Source organism: Morone saxatilis, unplaced genomic scaffold (genome assembly GCF_004916995.1).
Source record: "Morone saxatilis isolate NCDOM2014 unplaced genomic scaffold, NCSU_SB_2.0 Contig15, whole genome shotgun sequence".
Taxonomy (NCBI): Eukaryota; Metazoa; Chordata; class Actinopteri; family Moronidae; genus Morone; species Morone saxatilis.
In genome coordinates, this window is record NW_023339707.1 from 6,646,423 (window position 1) to 6,664,320 (window position 17,898).

General features: G+C 41.5%; 1 protein-coding gene across 3 annotated transcripts in view; it reads right to left on the reverse strand.

Annotated features, from left to right (window-relative positions):
* Positions 1–14,383, reverse strand: part of LOC118324186 (guanine nucleotide-binding protein G(I)/G(S)/G(T) subunit beta-1) — a 33,182-nt gene extending 18,799 nt beyond the window's left edge. The window contains exons 1-2 of one of the 3 annotated variants that reach the window (XM_035656369.1): positions 13,990–14,383; positions 11,120–11,188 (exon numbers count right to left, since the gene is read on the reverse strand). The gene's annotated coding sequence lies outside the window, so the exon portion shown is untranslated. Of the gene's footprint in view, positions 1–11,119; positions 11,189–13,983 lie in introns of all 3 variants that reach the window. The other 2 variants (XM_035656370.1, XM_035656368.1) reach the window with 2 other exon arrangements.
* Between the last annotated feature and the right edge of the window lie 3,515 nt (positions 14,384–17,898).

A 17,898-nucleotide genomic window follows, 5' to 3' on the forward strand; every position in this document is an offset into this window, starting at 1 on the left:
AATAAGCCTGCAATATATAACTGTCGTTGTGAAATGTATAATCGGGAGTTCAACTAGCTGTCGTTACATTACATTGTTCGGTTCTACTTGTCATTCTCATTATGTATGCAAAAAGGGACAAAATAACAAATGCCCCACTACTGCGGAAATATTTTAATAATCATCTGTGTCACGTGTTTGGCAAGCATAGCAAACTAAATCAAATGATAACACATTCTGTCTGTTATGGGGTTTTCACTTGCATCTTGCCTTTTGTGGTTTTTTCCACTCTAGTTTTCCATACTAGTCCTGACCACTGTCCCTGCACTCTTCAGGCTAAACCTGAACATGCATCTTTAACTCCCTTTAGGCATTTTGCAAAGTCAAAAATGTGTCTTCAGTGGACCTAAAGCCAGATTTTTCATAGTGAGACAAATGTTACCACATCAGAGCATGTGTCCAGCACCTAAAGCAAATGGACAAAGAGCACATCTACCAATAGTACACTGATCCCATGAAAATCCCTTTCATGATAAAAACTTGAGTAAAACTAACACGCTAAACTTGACACTGAAAAATGATGCTATTCATTCTATGTTGGAAGTTGCCCAACCATTGTGATACATATTTTTTACATACTGCCCAGCTGTGAGACATAGACACACAGCTATGTATTAAGCAGAAGGTAGTGTTCGAAAGGTGGGGCAGAGATGGTGGGCTTAATAATTTACGCCCTCCTGCTAGGATACCAGCTGCCCCACCCCTTGCATTCGTGAGGGATGCATCCCGTCTCCCCCATCTGATTGTTCCTGCTAGTGCTTCAGAGTAACATTTAGGTTGTGCTTGATATTCTGCTCCTAGATACAGTCTGGAGGTACAACAGGATATGGATGGGACCCGTTTTTGTTCCAAGTCAGTCAGTAGCTAGCTGTGGCAGTGCCTCGACTACTGATCATCTGTGTCAACACGCTGCCTCCACCTTCATATGAGTGCACAGCCTCTCTAAGCAGGCGTTTCCTTTTTAAGGGTGTTTCCCTAACTATGCTCGTCTCTCTCTTCTCTTTGTCAAAACATTGAGCGGATGTGGCGACAGCGCACACACTTTACAAACACTTGCTCTGTGGTTTCTGCTACTACCATTGCACTTGCCAGTGTCCATCCAGGCTTTGAACCAGGCTATGCAATCAGCTGCATTACAATAACAGGTCACACAGGACATCCTGACAGAGAGGCTTATGCTAACAGACAAATGTAGGGATAAAATCAGAGAGGATGGTGGAGGATCAGCAGGAGGCGCTGTGTGTGGTGCTGCAACAGAGGGGGATAGGCTAGCACTTCACACAAAATGAGGTCAGTCTGACTTATATTAGGCCTAGCCCATGCTGCTAAACAAATAATCAAAACAGACTGAAAGTAAGATGCCAAGTATACTGAGTGGAGATGCCATGAGACGAGTCATTTTGTTGAGCTACTGGGAGTACATTCCTAAATGAAAGAGGGAACCAAGAGGTATGCAGCAGTAACCACGATTAACCGATACCCAGACAGGTATTATACTTTCTTTTGTACACATTTGTTGATGAATGTTCAAATTTAATTTGCAATTAAGTGCAAAGAAGTGACTCGTTTTTAAATACATTATGAACTTGGAAAATGATTTAACACTATCAGAAAAAAATGTTTACTTACACAATCATCATCTTTGCTTTGAAATGAGCTTTTCCATACAATTGGAACCAGCTACATTTATTCAGTTTTTGTTTTATCCATGTGGTCATTCTCGGTGTGTCATCTCAGATTGGTAGCCTGTGGACTGATTTATTTTAACAGCCTTTGTATACAATGTAATGTTATCCAGGGGTTTACAAATTAGACATATGCCTTTCACTTTAAACCCAGGCCAGATACTTAAAAAGTAAAAAATTATCTAGTTGGGTTCATGCTGTGTTTCTGCACCGTCTGTGTTCACTGCAGAGCCTGAAGCTAGGGAGACTTGAAATATAAATATATTTACATTATTTGAATTTGTTTCAGTGGTGACTTTATGTCACAATAGGCAAATAAGGTATTTGCAATGCATGAACAAACATACAACTTCAAACAGATAACCTATTGACAGTGATCTGATCACTGTATATGCCTGGTTTCACCCAAGGTAGTTTGGAAAATGCAACTAGTGAGAAAGCCTATGGTTATGGTGCAAGGTGTGTAAAAACAAAACTAAATCTGAAAGTAAAACAAATCTCAGCCCTCAACACCCATGGTGTGAATATGCACAGAGAGCTCAAAAGCAAACAAGGTTACCAGACTGCATTTTAACTTAAACAAGCCATGAAAATCAGTGTGCTGTTTTCATTTAAATGCTTGTACAGATTGTACTTTGTCAAAGCCAGAACGGTGAAATGGCAGATAGTTCTAAACCCCCTATTCCTGGCTTACAGTGGGACCGCACTCTCAGGTCTTGATGCAACTGGAATGGCTTTTAGAAAAGCACTCTGTCTGGACCGAAGCCACCTCATTTCTTCTTCTTCTCTCCATCCATCCATCCAGTGGAAGAAAACCCTCTGCAATATTTAAAAGCATTCTCCCACCCCTGAGCTCTCTCACTTTGACTTTGGCAAACCTCATATATTGTGTTCAGTATCTCAGGTATAACCAGTAGTGACAGCTTAACCACTGCATTGACTTTCTCTAACCAGCAAACTGGCAACATTATGATTAGTCAAAGTAATGTCAAAAGGCTAGCAGTTTATAACAGACAGCTACTCTGATCCAAATGTTCAGGCATTTCTGATGGATTGTGTTGGCTTAATACTCGATTCATTCCCAACTTCTTTGAGGTGGAAAACACCTTTACGTTTTTGCTTTTGGCTTCAAACATGCACTGGAACTTCATAGTGGCAAAGTAGAGATAATGTTCACAACCTACTGCCACATCACCTTGTTTTAGTAGTTGCCCTAGATTGGGCTAATTGTGCACTGTGAAGCTGGGTGATGTAGAAAGATAGTCATAGACAGTCATATCATGCTCAGTTACTCGATATAAAACGTGTCTGATTGCATTCTGAGGTAATAAACATGATCAGAAAATTCCTGATAACTATTACTTAATGTCAGATTTAATCTTCAACATTTACAGATTTTTTACGAGTGTAAATCAGAGGTGGAATGATACGGTAAGTGCATGGGTCGTGTTTTTTTTGTCTGGTTGGTGGGTGAGGGTCCGTCTAAGTGCTGTGGGGAAGTGATGCATGGTAAATGTAGCTGAAACACAACCAGGTCACAAAGAAGGCAGGAACAAGGGGGCTGATGATGCAGTAAAAGAAGACAGAAGGGGATTGCTCCAGGACATTTCTTAAAAGCCCCATCCAATCTCACTCACTTAGTCATTCTTTCCAACACACACTCTCCATTCCACTTGGTGTTTTTCGACCAAACAGGCACCATGGAGGAGAAGGACGATCCGTACTCTCCCTGTCTGGCTAGCATCAGTATGAATTAATATGTTGTGAAATGTTTAAATGTCGGAGTCAGAATACCAAAAACTATTTGACAATGTAATTGTCTGAATATAACTTCTAATATCTTTTCGATTTAATATAGTATGCCAAAATTCACAAAAACACAAGGCGTTAAAATGGTGGAAATTTTAAGGTGGAATACAAACACACTCTGAAATACATTCGCAGAGGCAAAGTGAGTGGAATACGTCTTGACAAGACAACCAAGCCTGGCTTTGCCCCTAGTGGCAAAGAGGAGACTGGGTGTAGTTGATAAAAGCAATTTGGGCTGCCCTAATGGCTGCCCTGGCAATGAAGCTGTGAGATGATGAGCAATGTGCCATGTACTGACAAACTGTGGATTATTCCTTTAATTACTGCTCTGAGGAGTAGGTGCATTTCGCATCCTTATGGGTCTCAAGAAGAATGGCTGAACAGAAAATGAATGGCCTCAGGCCACATAACCCATTTTGCGCCACTGAAAGTAGAGCAAAATCTTGGGGCTACAAATGTGTATGCATAAGCTGACACAGTTCTGATCCACTCAGTTTAGGCACACAATTCATCTAACAGAAAAATCAAACAGTACAGTACAGCAATTTTGTACCTTTTCCCCGAATAGTTCCTTCCATTCTGATGTAAACTCTGAGTGGAATCGTACCAGAAGGATGGTATTTGTGTTATGTCAACATTTGGCCACTAGAACATCCATACAGGACAAACATGGGCTCAGAAGAATGACACGTGCATTAACAAAACACCTGACATATATTCGCTTTATATGCTTTCAATTCCTATGTGATATCAAGTCCATTGAAGCCTCATATTTCAGGAGCAGTGAAGGGCTGGCTTTAAAAAAACAAAAAGCATTTATGGGACACATTGGAGCTGCATGTGTGACACAAAAACCTTTCCACATCAGCAGACTTGGAGCCGGGGGCAAGTGTATGGTGGGACCCTTGTATTTCCTCAACAGTCACACTACCTAAAATCTTAAGAAAAACAATGTACTCTTAATGCCAAAATGCACAGTTCTGTAGTTTCTGTTACTGAAAGTATGCTAATCAATGCAGTTCTAAAGCCACTTTGTTTCCATCTTTATGTATTTTTAAACAGACTCAAGGTTAGGTGTATTGGTCGCTGTAACTCGCCTACAGAAAGAAGTGAATGTAACAGAGTAATTATGAATGTGTCAGTCGTGTGACAGACTGACAATCTGTTTACTGCCCAGTGTGAGCTGACATAGGGGCCACCCCGTTATGATCCTGCACAGGTTACGGGTACAGAAAATGGATGGATGAGTTAAGGTTTTCTGTGTATCAAACCTGTATATTTTAACTGTTTTTTAAACTCTACCTGAATCTAGGTCAGGGTATCAAACCTCTATTCAGAGGCACACTGACCATGGTTTTTTAAAACCCAATGCAGGTCCTGTCACATTGCTTGCTGACACACACTAACATGTGATAATTGAAGCTGCTGCCTGCTGTGCACTTATTTACTTGCTCACAGCACTGCCAGCAGACCCTCCAGTATTGTGGTAAGAGTCCCTCCTTTCAGAAATACATTGGGATTCAAAAAGATAATACCAAATTAAAACTTGGATCATTTCTTGCCATGGTTATCGCCTCAGGACATCCCTAGTTGAATAATCGATTGTTATAATTGTTATTTGACTTTAAATAAAATTTAATTACAACTTTGTAGTTTACATTTCTATTCAGAAAATAAAGGTTATGAGACACACTCTAAAAATACGCTCATTAAACACAGATGTTCCACTATGACTTGAAATAGTCTTGGGCCTACCTGCAAATATTGTTGACACAAGATGTGTTAACTGTCCCTTTAACTGGGCACAATTTTATATGTGCCCTCCCTCAATGTGGCTGCCTGCTGTGGGTAATGTCTGATGATAGGGGACATAACATCAATGGGAGTGACAGTGGAGTTTAATTGATTGATTAGTGAAACATTCCATGATGCGGTGTGCTCTTACTAGACAGGATGCATTGTTGGTAGAAATAGCAGGCATTGGCTATTGTAGAATAAGCGACGCCCAACAGGCAAAGCTACCTTAATGAAAACTACAGAAATAAAACAACATAATTCACTATAAGCTGGTGTGTAATACAATCATCTGACCATCACAACACAGAAAAAGCACAAGGCTCAAGTCAAACAGATTCAAGATGATTTCCTGCATGTGATGGCATGAAAACAATTAAGAAATGCATGTTGAAAAGAAAACGGAAAAAAAAAACAGTCACATACATTAACAAAGGTATGTTTTGTGCTTGGACAGCCGCACAACTAGCTTTTCACAGAGATAAATGAAGGAGTTAAATTTAAAAAAGGAAAGGAAGGTCAGGCTAGCCCAAAGCCAAAAGCATGACTTTATTTAAAACATAAAATACTCTCCTTTGATTGCATTAATAATCATACCCCTCCCCCCGTGCTTTTTCTCCAAGCTTCCAAGAGAGGAACAAGTGTGTGTGAAGAGTCACATGACAGCTAGCCCACTCTTTTGCTCAAGTGACTATGGCCTTTCTTGCTTTAAAGAGGAAGAAAACTCGCCAATACTGGCTGTCTTTCCCCATCATCTTGGGATTCAGGTTTGGTCACATTTTCCCCGTGGCACTCAAATGTAAGGGCTAGAATGTAAATAGGCAGAGAAACTGTCTTCTATTCAAAGCAGAGCAGGCACTGAGCTGCGTATGCAAAGCAATACTGGGGATTGTGATGGGCTTTCGGCAGGGTTACACAGTGAGTGGTGACAGGCTTGTGTGTGGGTCACTGAGCGGCCCTGGTGCCACTTACTTTGACTATTCAAAGCAGTGGCAAAGACCTATTGGCCAGTGATGACAAGCTATGTATCCATAACAGCACCTACACTCAAACTACGAGCTAATCTTCACACTGGGAAAACTTCTGTAATGTGGACCCTGGGTTAGCTTGGAGAGGAAAAACAAAAACAAACAGCAGCACAGATGTTTTGTGTGTTACTGAACAAAAGCACTGTAAAATCAGGTTCATGTAAAACTTAAGTCAAATTTTTAGAATACACTTGCCAACATGTCCTCATTTTCTGTTTCAATCTGGAGGGTCTGTTCTTTAACAGGCTAAAGTCAGTATCATTAAACACCCATTTGTTATATTTGGAGCGACGGTTACATCACATTACAACCATGTAGGTTACCAGATGGCAACCTGTGTTGAGGATCCCATTAACACAAAAGCTGACCTGAGTCACACCCTCCTTCAAACGTGGCTGGGAGAACTGTTGGGACATGGTTTGTGACGACCCATTCAAACACAGACGCTTATCGTGCAACACTTCATGGATCCCAACAGTATGGTACGAGAGAGAAATCACACCTAAAAGAAAAGCTAGTTTTTATGCTCAAAGATATTTGAAGCATGTGCACTGGAAAAGTAAGTGCAATGTGTAATAACTACCCAGTGTCCTCCTCTGGTGTGCCCTCTGTTCTAGAGTCAAGGTAAAGAAACACACTGTCTGTATTTTGCCTTACAAACCTTGACATGGGACGAGTAAGTGCACACGTGGCTGATCACGTGTTGTCTGCGCAAACAATAATTTGTGCTGAAGATGTGATTGTTTGTGTTCAAATAAAGTTGGACCTCCTGGTGTCAGCCACTTCAAGGTAGTAGTGGTGTTGGTGTGGTTGGCTTCACAGCGAGCTAGTGTCCACAGAAAGGCCAGAAGTATACTACACTCAAAATGAAAACTGCCCTGTTCTCACAGACAGAAATGCAGGTTTGCAATTAAAGAAACACTGCATTGCTCTCAGGCCTCTAGTCACAACTTTCACTTTCACAGGCATTCACGTTCCCAATGTACAATTGCAACTGGTCATTTGATTAGTTGCGTGTGTGCACATTTCCGATTAACCTACAGATTTATCGATTCAATTAAAATTAGCTAGATGTGGACGTGACAGGATTAATCAGTGCTTGAAGAGTGGAGAAAAACTCTGTGCAGATAATGTTTATTAGCACCTGTGCTAGAGATTGGGACACTTATCACAGAGACCTTAGTACCTCTACATGCGCAGATGAATTGAAGAAGAATAACTGAAAGCACCCAGTCAGCAGTGATGCTTGACCAGTAGCACAGAAGTGAGGTAACCAGCATGTACAGAAACCTCCAACGGTCATGTTCGGGGTCATGGCCCAGATTGGAAATGCAGAATACACTCTACAGTGTCTGAAATACATTCCTCATGCAATTAGGGCTGGCCCCTAAAAGCTGAGAAGACCCAGGCCCGAGTCGAATCAATGCACTTTTGTTTTTTAGCTGCGTCATTACACACAGAACAATGCAGGAGTAACAGCACAGCAGGCTATACACTGTATACAGTCTCCAAATGACCACAGTCCAGCACACTGGGATGGAAGCAAAGAAGCCTGATAGAAACAGAGGGCAGCGCGATGTTGGACAGTGCAAGGCAGGACTCCAGACGGCTGGCTGTTCTGACTCTGCACTGGTGAGGACTGTCAGTAAACTTGGCTAATGAATGCTGTACACAAGTTGTAGTAGCTTCTGGGTTTGTATTTGACCAATAGGCAAACATCAAACATATTAGCTCCTGAGCCATTAGAAAGTGCTACCTCTGGACCAGGGACTTTCTGTGAGACAACAACAGTGGCACAGGTACTAAATTTAGACCTCGGTTCCGCCAGTTGATATGCAAGTAAAGTCCCTAAAGTTCCTAAAAAGGTTCCATGGTTCGTGTGGTTGGAAAGAGCTAGGAGCCTCTTCCTCCTGTATTATTAGCTGCGACTTTCAGTGCAATCAAAGCCTATGCTGACTGATTTTGTTTTTCAGTGTTGGAATTATTATCAGCACCATCCCTCTCACTGAAACCCACAAATTCTCCCTTGTCCTTGTGTAGAGGGACAGACTTGTGGTTGTGAGTACACTGACATTTGCACCCACTGCCCATATTCCACAACCTTTGAGAATACACAAAGTTTTATTTTGAAAATAGTGTTTAACTCTATGTCATCCGGCACTTGGGGTTGAAAATAACACAGACCTGGAACTGGTGGTAACTATGTGTGTGTCAAACAGATGTGTGGTGTGTATGGTGCGCATATCTAATACAGTTAAAATGACCATCAGTACCACTGTATACAGATCAAAGTCAGCTGCCAGCAGACTAACTCTGTCCTTGGAGCTTCTGACCAAGGTATTGTTAAAAAAGCGACAGAGCAACAGAGAGCTACAATTACAAAATCTTCCGCCTGACATTTGCCTATAGAAGCGCAACACACCCTGATGAAACCGTTTCAGTTGTGTATAGTAGGAAGCTTAGTGGGTGAAGAGGAAAAAGGATTTAAATTGCTCAACCACAATGCACCAGACCTAGGAGCAAAGTAATGGAAGCCATAATGCACTGGCCACCACTAATGGCCCATTTCAATTAAGATACAAGAATAAACTAGTTGATGAAGAGAGCTACGCCTTGAAGAGCAAAGAACAATGGAGAAGCAACGGCCCATGTATCAGAAGACATGTTGTCATGGGTGTGTTTTACCTAACTGTTACCCTAAAATGATGGAATAAGAAGGAAGGAAAATAGATGTCTGACAGAAAACTGAGTGTTGGGGCACCTTGTCATAAAATGCTATCCTCTACGCCTCTCAGAAGTCATTATTAAGATTATAGCAATGACCTCTGATCCCCATCCTCCTTTGTTTGGAACATTCTGTGTTACCGCCTCCGAACACTTCATTCAATAAATAATTATAATACATTAAGGTTCAAGTTTTCAGACAGCACTGGGCTCATCAATACCACACTTCACTGCACAGGAGCATATAAGGCTGAACCATATCATTGTGTACTACAGCAAAACAAATGTAATAAAACACATGACAGTAAAACAACAAAAGGCTAGTTTAAGAGCGCATTGGCTAGACAATGTATACCCTAGTTAGGGCTTTATTTAACAACAATAGTTCTTTTCCAGTGCTACTAATAGGCTCGGCAATGCCAACAATATAACCAGCAATCATGGTAGGAACATTTTCTCGACAGGAAAATCAGAACATTTGATATACGGTTGATAAGTGACAGTGCTGGAGAATCACACATAAAGATATTTCTAACCAGTCATAGGCTACCTACAGCACATTTAGCCACACAGTCGACAAGAGCACCCTGAACAGGACTGGGGTACTTAAAGTCTGACACGAAACAGACTGGTGGCGATGTCTATTGTTAACCAGAAAAACAAAGTGTCTCTTAATACCAGCAATTAGACCCATCCAGTGGAACAAGCAGCGAGGTGCTCAGAGAAACAAACCGTAACGTTAATACCTGCTTTTACCAATGTACAACAAATGGCCAAGACATGGTGACAGCTGGCTGTCCTGTGGGACCAGTTGGGGTTTCTGAGTGAACTGGTTGACATTAGAGCATCTTCACACTGCTGAATGGGAGCTACATGAGGGTAGCTATTACTAAATCTACCTTACCATGTGCATAGTGTATATTGGTGTGGTAAATTAACTTTTCAAAATGCAAACATCAGTCACATCTGCCTATTAAAACATTCTAATTCAGCAGCCTCTCAGTAGTAACATCTACCAACCACTTTCACATTTTACCAGCTTTTTTGGCTGGTGGCGGTGGCTAACTTTCCACCTTGTCACTGTATTAAAAAGTGGGGCAACACCAGTATTTATAGTGCTTGTGAATGGTTTTCACATCTATACATTTCTCTGTGGAGCACAGAACTGGCTACTCAACAGAAAACCTTGGGTCATTTTACCAACAGCCTGTCCATATGTTTCAGGTGCTTGTCTCAATACTTCTCTGCCTTTTAAAGAAGCCTAGTGGACATACAGTTAAAAGCAGGATCATATCAGAGATGAAGAAAAATCAGCACTATCACTGACCAAAGCCTGATAATCCCAGACAGCGAAATCCACAGACTAAGAATTTAATCCCATTCATATCCTGCACTTGCAGATTAAAAAAAATACAGATCAACTGGATGAAAATCCTTGTTTAAAAACAAAAGACGCCCCTCCTGGTGCAAAAGGCTAATGATTCAGGTTTTAAACACATGGTCCTTATGTTGTGGTGACACTCACCCTACTGACTGCTCTGAGTGTTCAAACCAGGAACAAATGTCCTTCAGACACACATTACTGCCATGAAGGCTTTCAGACAGGCTCGTCTCACACCACTTGTATCATCACACAGACAGCAACACAATTTTTCAGAAATGCCTGCTGATCATGCCATCACTGTCCACCAGGGCCACTGGACAGAACGTCAAATACAGCGTGGGTGTCAGTACATCGTGGATCACATCCAGGTCACAAAAGCTGATTAACATTAAATGGAACAATGTTTAACGCTTAGTTTGATTTGAAAGGGTGCTCTTTGATGTGCGTACAGGTTGTTCTCAAAACCACTATTGATAAAAGCGTAAACATACTCTGCCCAGTGCTTTGTATATGCTATGTCTTTGATCTGCAGTGGATTAAACAGTGAGAGCGGTCAGGCTAAAAGCCTCAAGTCCTGGGCTGGGTAATTCACAAAGAAACAATCTAATAAATCACAGCAGCAAAATCTTAAATTCCAGTGAAGCTGAGAGACATACCTGAGGCAGCAGTTACAGAGCTGTCTCTGCTATGGTGTTACCAATCTGTGATTGACAGAAAAAAGTTATCTGAAAAAGAGATTGAGAGCTTTGGGTCAATGCTTGAGAAGTAAATGTAATCAGGAAAGTCAGTGGCATTGTACATTTGCACAGTTTCAATCCTACCTGAAACTGATAAACTGCATAGCCAAACAAATGAAATAAAAACACCTCCTTATATACATGAACTCGGGCAAAAAGACATGTGGCCATCACAGAACAGGTGAAGTTTTTACAAATAAAAAGTTGAATAAATATATTTGTGTTTTGATAGAAGAAAATAATGTGGGGGGAAAAAAATCACTGCACTTAAATCCCGAGCATAACCTCTATATATTTTTTATTTAGAGATTATTTCGTTAAGATATTCGGTTACATTTAACTGAGTTCTAGTCAGGACTGAGAAAAATATGTCCCATTTCCCTGAGGTGTGGTTACAGATGTTTCAAATCCGACATTAAGTTCAAAATAAAAAAATGTAAATAAAATGTTTATTTCTTATAAACCATACAAATATGTATCATAGTTACCATGTTCCCTGGTATTCAGGTTCACAATCAAGACGTACAACAGCCCTTCCCCACCATGTTGTCCTGTATCTGAGGTGCACATATTGGATTCATCTGCCAGGAGCCCCGCTGGCTTTAAAACGTTTTTAATACTAATACATTCTGTACATTTTTACGGTGGGGAAATCAAAGAAATCTAGTCTGCCAAGCCTGGTCCCATCCGATGCTCGGCAGCTGTCTCTCTCAGTCTGAGAAAAAGCGGTGATGAAAAAGGCTTTGAACGCCATCTTGTTCATTGCAGCTGCTTGGGCCCTGAATACAGGAACCCATTCATTCGAGGAGGCGGAGGGAGGGAGGGAGGGGGCACACTGGCAAAATGAATTCATCTTTGTGAACCGGTTAATACAAATAGCTCTTTTAAGAAACACCGACAATTTAATAAAACCACTAGAAGTCGGCTATTTTCAGCACCGTAATCTCTCCATGCCATTTCTTCACACTGCTGGTCAATAACTTCGTCGAGGCGGTAGGCTTCACGGATCTTGCCTCGGCGCTCAGCTCGGCTTCCTGCGACAGCCCGTCTGACTAGTTGCTAAACCATCTTTCGAAATATTTACCACTAAATAATCTCCGATCTGCTCTCTTCAACTTGAACACCTTATGCCGGTGTGCTGACTAGGATTGAATGCTTCACCGTGGACCAGGCGTACCGTTCTCCATGTTACAGCTCGAAATACTACAGAGCAGCGCGGCCCGGGGGAGCATGGTTACTGTAGCTGCTAACAACTTGCCCTGCAACCTACCCGTGATCGAGATAAACAGATTGTCAAAATCCACTTAGATAATCTCGTTTTCACATCATTAAAAGAAGCAGTTCAAATTGAGGCCGAACCGTGTGTTGGGAGACTGAAGCTGGTTTACCACTCGTGGAGCTAAAATGGCTATTGCCACTACCAGGTCCACAGCGGCGCTTATTGTCATTTTCCCATGCGATCCTACAGCTGTGCTACCATTTGGTGACAGATGCACATTTCTAGCGTTTTAACGCATTTAACGCAACGAATTATCCATTTCCCTTTCGGCACCATCAGTGGCTGACTGCAGTCTAAACGTGGGAATGTGAACATATAGCTGTGGCATACAGGAGCTTTAATCCATGATGGTTTGGTTTCGATTCACTGAATTAAACGCTGTTAGTTCAACGAGCCCGTTTAAACACAGCCTGGCAAAGAAGTGTCCACGGCCGGGAGATTCAGCATTACGTGAATATCTGATGCTTTTGCAAGGCTAATATTAACGCTTCAACACACGAGTTTTACATTAAAACAAAAAAAAAAAAGCGACACTCAACAACAACACTGTTCATATTCACTGAGGATACAGGCAAATTGTTCTGGCTGCCATGTTCGGGACATACACACCCAGATCAGCCACACCAGGCTGAAAACCTCGGCTGTGGCCACTGCTGGCTAACTTGTGAGGGCTGGCTACAGATAGTGGGGGTGGTGGTGGTGGTGGTGATTCTGTTGGTGAAGTAGCCATTTTTAGACTCCCTTCGTTGTCAATTGCATGATGCTACACATTTTCAACATGAGTGGAAGTAAATCCAAACTCTGCTCGCGGTTGTTTGAGTTATGCAAGTGTAATAAGTTGCAACTACGTAATCACCATCAGCTCAAACCGCTCGCCTAGGGTTAGTCAACAATAAACAAGAGCAGCAAATGGGCCACCGATTCGCTTACCAGGTAACCACTAGCTATCCGTAGAGCAAAGATGAGGGGAAATGTGGGCCGACACACAGAGCCCAAGTGTTGGTGATAATTGGGAGCAATATTACGTCTTGGCTGAACCCACATTGGAGTATCGCTCGGGTGGATGGATAATAAAGCAAAGCTGATACAGTTGAAGTTAGATCGCTGATTTGTTAAGAGAGGGAGAAAGATACCCGGACGTTGGAGAGGAGTGCTGGCTAACCTGCCGAGCTGTCACCAACCAACCTTCTCATTAACATCAGCACTGGCCATTAACCACCAGCTGGGTAAAACCACAACATATAGATATAGATAAGCAGTTCAATTTTGTTGTGGTCAGTTGACACCTGGGTCAACGCTAGCGTTAAGTTTCTCCGACAGTGACCCCCACCCACTCTATTGGCAGCAACGACTAGCTAGCAGCAAGCTAACGGCAGCTAACTAACGGAGAAGCCGCTCAACCCAGTTTAACCCCTTTCCTTCATCCTCCCTGCTCGACAGGCTGGCCAACTGCACATACACTTAATGCATTTCCTGAAGCGCAATTTCAAATAACAATACACACCCTTACCCGCTTTCAGTCGAGGGTATCCGTTGTTTATATCACATTGACTGGAAACAGCTAAATCTTGTCTCTCCTCTCTCCGCCCAGGCGCTCAGATTTAGCTAGTTTAGCTACCGAGGAGCGGCACTCCCCGAACCCAGTTTTTGACCCGCCGAGGGGGGAGACACACCGGCACAGAGGCGCAGAGACAAGGCGGTGTTCACCCAGATAGACGTGTCAGAGTCCCGTTTAGGCGTTCTTCCGTTTCAACGCAAATTCCAACTCAAAGCAAAAATCCCTTCTTGTCTTTCCCACCGTCGTCGTCCCTCTTTTTTCTTCCTTCACGCCAGGATCTCAGTCGCTTCTTCCTCCGGCCATCAAACAGCAGAGATGGGCGCGGTAACCCTGCACTCAGGTCTGGGAAACCCCACGTTACGGCAGCGTCACAACGTACAGCGAAGGGTCGGCGACCACTCCACCAGATCAGGAAATACTGCCATTTTTGGTAACACCAACACACCTAGAGTACATTTACCTACCAAAACACTGTTTTTAATTGTACAACTTTGTTCATTTGAAGAGTTAAGATCAAATGTGAGCAGAGAATGAGACGTTTTCATGCCAAAGTAGGTTAGAACAACAGCCTTTCTACACACCAAGCCCTGTTTATGCCAGTGGTTTTGAAACTGTGGCCAATACAGCTCTACAGGTTCTTGGGGATATTTAAACTATAATTTATCAGGAAAAAATAATTAAAATATTTAGAAATATAGGAAGTATGCCCGTGTGTTTTACCAATATTATCTCTCCATACACAGTATATCCACTAAAATCCCAAATAATTGTGTCTACATGAAACCTTGCTAAAGTGAATATATGGCCAAAAGAGTGTTTCTGTTACTCTGATATGAACATGTGTGGGGACTCCTGAAATATATTAGACTTTCATGTCAGTACAACTGCTACTTCAAGCTAATAACACTGTCTCATTTGCAAAACAAAACAGGCTGCGCCACAAATTTTACTACAGCAGAGCATGCACATCCCTGCCAGCATGCATGTCCAAAACACAACTTCACTGAATCTGCAGTCAATATATTCAAGATTTTTAGAATCTAAATTTGATCTTTTTGTCTTTATAGTAAAAATAAAGACAAAAAAGATATAATTGATAGAAATTAATCGAAAGGACGGCAAATACTAAATCACACTAGTAGAACATTCAGGACCAATCTTCCCTAAACAGTAGTAGCTTGATGGTCAAATTTATATTCGTATTATATTTGTATGTTTGTACATTTATACTGATCTATTAGTAACAACTTATATAACATAACATACTTTATAGTTTATGAACTGATGTTGATGTGCTCTAGTTCAAGCTAAGGAATCAATGGGGATTTACTTCATGCGCTGAGTGCTTGTGGATGGACCATCACTGCAGCACAGAGATGGCTTGATCATTATCACCAGTAGTCTAGGTAGAGTGCTCAGAGGAGGGGTTAATGCCCAGTGGGTTAAGGCGTTTCTTGGAGACATGGAACACTTTGTGGTCCCGCAGGACCACTAAGTGTGTATTTCCTTGGTCCGATGGGGGGGGAAACAAAAGCATCATCAGCTATGATTTGGATGAAGAACGCTCCTGAGAGTGTTTGCTGTTCTGTCTACTGTAGCCCAGCATTAGGGATGTATTGTTTGTGCCAGATCTGTTTTGCTGTTGTTTCTTTGCATTCACATTTTACACGGGCAGTCGCTGTTGTGGCTTAGTTTATATTAAATGGGTAAAAGCCAGCGTGTATCATACTGAACTTGAAATATGGACGTATATTTTTATCATTCGTGTAAAAAGTAAAAAAAAATAACACTGAAGAAGCATATGTAGATGAAAATTACCCATCAGTATATCCTAAGTCTCATTAATTTGAATTTCCACTCGATTGTTTGTTTGTTTGATTGCATTTCCTGCCAGTTCTGTAAACCGCAAACCTGTGGGAGGAAACTGGCCTGCTATCCCGTATGAACAATCCTCTGCTGTGGGATGGTCAGCTCTATAACCACACATTAGTGCACCTTCAAGGGATGCCTTCCCCATAGTGACTGTACACTACTGTACTGTATGGACGGGCGTTGGCACACATGCTTGCGCGTGAGAGTCAAAACCCACCAAAACTCATTCATTCACATTTTTAGGTGTACATTAAGGAAATATTTGATGTTGGTGGAGGATCAGAGACCCTGATTTAGTGTTCATTTTATTTATTGACTGCCTGCAAACAGTGGTAGATACACAGGGTGAGTTGCAAACACTGCCCTTGTGTGTCTGTGTGTATGTGTGTGTGTGTGTGTGTGTGTGTTTGTGTATCAGGCAGTGTTCTGGGTGTGGGTTTCCTCTGGGACTCATCTGCCCAGGTTAATACTGGTGAGATTTAGTTGCCCCTGGATACACCCCTGCCTGTCTGCTTCACATGTGTTGTGAAGCTTCTTTAGCAGCGCGTCGGACCACCCAGGGGAGAAAGCTTATTGTCTGCATTCAGCCCTTTGATGGGAAGAGAGGAAACAAGACAATCCACACCTCGATGTGTTTTCCGCATAAGCTCTGATTCAGCTGTGATCAATAAAAAGTAGTCCAACTACGACAAACGAGGACAAGTATGATGATCGTAATGAGTGAGACCATTATTAACCGTGTTCTTTTTTTCCAGAGGAACATTAGTTTATTTTTTTGAAAAAGAATAAATAAAAATCAGCCTTCTGTGTGTCTAAGCTAATTGTTTCTACATTGAGTACTTTATGTGGGCCTCCAAGAAACCTTTATTAGCATTTACACTCTCCACTATTTTATAAAGTCACATTTACTAACCTGAGGTTGTATTCACGTACAGAGAGAAAGACAGGCATACAGAGATTCACAAACACACCCATACACCTCCCGTCGGCAGAGCAGGGACAGTAAGTAGCACTATCTCGCAGTATTAGCGAGAGATCAGAGGAGAAATCAGATTAGAAAAAGAGGCAAAATGGCAACACAAATATTGCCTAATATGATCTCATACATTTCATAAAACGAGTGACATTACACGAGGCTAAGCTCATAATGACCTTGCTTTTTATAGGCAGGTTGGGGTACAGTAATCTGATTTAGCATAATCTCCTACAATCTCTGATAAATGCTTACAGCATGTATCTCTGAGAGAGGTCAGATCCTATTGGTCCGTTCTGAGGCATTACTGACATCTGCTGTTCAGCTGCACAGGGCCTACTTCACAGAGAGTTGGACACCAATAGGAGTCGGAAACAATTTAAATGTGACTGAGAGATGCTATAAATGATCTGAGAGTTTGTCCATTGGCGCTGTTGTCAGGACTGATATTCCTAATATCAAATAATCTAATCAAATGTTTTCTTATATGTCCTACAATGCTGATGACGCTCACACTCCACATAAGGCCATTGTAACCGTTTCACTACACAGTTATGTATGTGGAGCGATTACATGATTTGAGTCTAATTTAAATAAATACCAAGGACTTGTACATTGGTCCAGAGTATTTTGGTATATTCTCTTTTTGTTGCTTAGTCTAAATGCAATACATAGGAGTAGTTAGTTACACATTTTATCTTTGCACCATGAAGTCAAACTAGTCACTTGTTTTTTTTTTCCATAAATGATCCATAGAAAACACAGAAAGGAAATGAATGAATAATTTAAAACATAGAGAAAGAAAATCTAGAAACACCTAAGAGACACCTAATAGATGTCAGATACTCAACTCATACCTTCTTTAAGTCCATATAATTCCTGTTCAGTTATCCAGTGAGCTGTACAGAAACTATTTTATATTGAAAAATGGCCCCTTTACTTGAAATAAATGATATTGTATTTTGAAAATGTGCTTGTATTGTTGTATCATTTATTTGTGGTTATTTATATTTTTA